Here is a 3,361-nt window from a genome sequence, read left to right on the forward strand (position 1 = left end):
ACCATATGAACCAAAAAGAAAGAAAGAAAGAAAGAAAGAAAGAAAGAAAGAAAGAAAGAAAGAAAGAAAGAAAGAAAGAAAGAAAGAAAGAAAGAAAAGAAATTAACCCATACACTTGCCTACAGGCCAATATTAGGAAACATTTCTCAATTAAAAACTCTCTTCCCAGATATGTGTCACATTGGCAAAACGCAACCAGCTTAAGGCTTCTGGAAAAGTGTCTGATTTTGTGAGTTGTTTTGTGAGTTGTTGTTTTGTGAGTTGTTGTTTTGTGAGTTGTCTTGTTTCGTTTTGTTTTGTTTTTTTGTTTTTTAAGTGGAGTACTCAGGGAAATTGGAAAAGGACTCACACAATCCAAAGCCATCCCAAGCTATATCCACCATTTAAAAAAGTATGAGGCTGCCTCCTCCCAGGGCCCTCTCTGGAGAATCCAAAAGGTTAGTCATGGGTGTGCCTAGTTAACTATGTGATAAGTTGGTGAAGTAAGAAAAAGTGAGATTGCAGTCTTTTTAGACAGAAGATTTCTTATCCTAATCATTGACATTCTTCTCTCTCTCTCTCTCTCTCTCTCTCTCTCTCTCTCTCTCTCTCTCTCTCTCTCTGCTTTTTGAGAGGGTTTTCCTGTGCTGCCCAGGCTGGCCTTGAACTCATTTTTACTGCTGACTCAGTCTGCCAAGTGCTTGAACTGATTTTTGAACCCAAGAGCTGAAAGAAATTACTTCCAGGCCCGACTTCTAAGCATTGAGCCTCACGGATACACTTCATACAGGCTGTACTCCCATTGTTCTAGATGGCTCTCTGCTATCTAATGATAGCCAGTGTAAGAGAAGCGGTCCTCCTTATCTGTGTGTATTCCAGCCATTGCAGGATTCATAGTCTCTTACATGGCTATGGTAGGATTAAAGTATGCATTGTCAATGGGCAGCCTTTGAAAACCTGGCAGTGACCTTAGCAGGTTAGCCATGATCCAAGAGAGCCAGAGGTGATGGCACACGGCCTAAGCAGGGATAATTCACATGGCTCACTGGGGCTTCCTACAAAGGCATAAGAAGCTCTTTTGTTCTGTTTTCCCAGAAGAGAAATTAAAAATGGGTGTAACAGTTCACTCTCATCTCAGATGCAAGGGAAAGTGCCTGGCAAATCAGGATACAGTTCAGCATGAAGATGGACGATCAGGTGGGCAAGTTCCTTGGTACCTGGAAACAAGAAGGTTCTCATCATGCTGGAAGCAATGAGCTGAATAAGGGCACCTTCAAGCTGATGTTTTTACATCATTACATCAATAAAGTTGGGGTATGTTAGAGAGCCCCACTCATTTTCCCTGGAATTAGTGACTTGCTTAAAACCAGAAAACCTGCATACTGCTTTATTGTCCTTCTTATATTATTTATTAAATTTAATTAATAGAATATGAGACTGGAGGAAGACATTTACACCCACAGAAAAACTCTAGGATCAGAAGGAAGAGAAAGGTCTTGAAGCAAGCTAAAAACCAGAGGGAAAGGTTGGGGGGGGGGGTCTGACTTTACCAGCTTTCCATGGGTGGGCAGCTTTCAAGAGCTCTTATTTCTCTTTAAAGAAAGTTTTCTCATATGCGATGCATTTCTGTTGCACTATGAGAAGTTCTTGACACAAAGTAAGATACAACATTGCATAGGTTGCAATAGTTTTTACACAATACTTGGTGATAATTTATTTTCCTGAATTAGTCTGTTGACATTATGAGATTCAGAAAACTTCAGAACTTGTAGAGTTGAGTGACTTCTCTTCTGGGGTCACTTGCCTCTGAAGGGAACTCATAGGCTCATTGGTCTGTAGAGGTCATATGTTATAAAGAAAATAGCAAATGACCCTGTGTTCTAAGATCTCCTTCTTCAGCAGACTGACCTCTTATCTTTTCTCTGGGAATGATCACTGCCAAGAAATTTTGCAAGATAATCAACAAATGAAAATAGTAGTTAAGCTATTTCTAAATTTTAAATTCTAGACAGCAGTTGCAATATTAACAAAAGAGTCAAAAGGACCAAACGGTGGAGATATAAAGTTTATTTTTATGTCTTATGATGGATAAAAGCAATCTTGTAAACATGGAACACGTTCTGTAAAGCATTTTCTGTGGCACATTTTTGTACCTTAATGAGTTGAGGACCATTACATGGTTATAGAATTACTTTCAGAGCCCCTGGCTAGATGTTTTAAAATGCACAATCATGAACAAAACTTCACTATGATGCAGCTATTTAAATGTTATCAGCCGCTTCGAGGCCACAAGTCTCAATGGAAAATTTCCAAGTATTTACTAATAATTTCCACTTCAATTGTTTCCTCAAAGGAAGGTCAAGAACTGACTGATAGTTTTAAGTTAAAGATAGAATCAACCAAAAGAGGACGATTAGTCAGAAGAAAGCCAAATACACTAGAGTTCTCAAGACAGAATTACATAGATTACAAACATTGGCAAAAAGAGCTTTGTCTGATGGTGACAGAGTTGGAAAACCTTCCTAATTTGTCTTCCCTTATTTTCCATATATTCCACATCGTTGTTTGGAGTCATGACAAGGGCAGGATCAGAGCTAGAGGCAAGCTTGAGAAGTTCTTTTACTGATTATAGGAAGAGCCTTGTCCCTCTCACTGTGTTATGGTTCCAGGAGCACCAGCCTGGGCAGTGGACAGATGCTGGCCTCACTCTCTTCTCTCCTTCTCCAGGATCAGACTGCCCTACTGCTTTCTTAGTGTCTAGCATAAGAGATAACTAGTGACTGTGCATAGTAGTGTGGAGTCTGAGGCAGATATCAATAATCGGTACATGATCAGGATCGAGAAAGTTCTACTGAATGGAGAAAGACCAGAGAAGTCTCCATTTTAAATGCTAGATTTATTTATTAGGTTTCTGGAGGCAGGGTCTCAATCTGTTGTTTAAGGTGGCAATCCTGCAGCCACAGCCTCCTAAGTACTTACAAGGGTAAGCAACTTTTCTGAGAAGCTAATGTCAACCACAGAATGTAGTGTGGCTTGGTGATGGAGGGCAGCGGCAATAGTGATGCTTCACGTTGACAGCCCAGTGTGATGATGTGGGCATAGCACACAGTCACAGCACACAGCCACAGCACACAGTCACAGCACACAACCACAGCACACAACCACAGCACACAGCCACAGCACACAGTCACAGCACATAGCCACAGCACACAACCACAGCACACAGAGATAGCACACAGTCACAGCACACAAACACAGCACACAGCCATAGCACACAGTCACAGCACACAAACACAGTACACAGTCACAGCACACAGTCACAACACATAGAGATAGCACAAAGTCACAGCACACAAACACAGTACACAGCCACAGCACACAG

This window comes from Mus pahari, chromosome 16 (genome assembly GCF_900095145.1).
Source record: "Mus pahari chromosome 16, PAHARI_EIJ_v1.1, whole genome shotgun sequence".
In the NCBI taxonomy this organism is placed as follows: domain Eukaryota; kingdom Metazoa; phylum Chordata; class Mammalia; order Rodentia; family Muridae; genus Mus; species Mus pahari.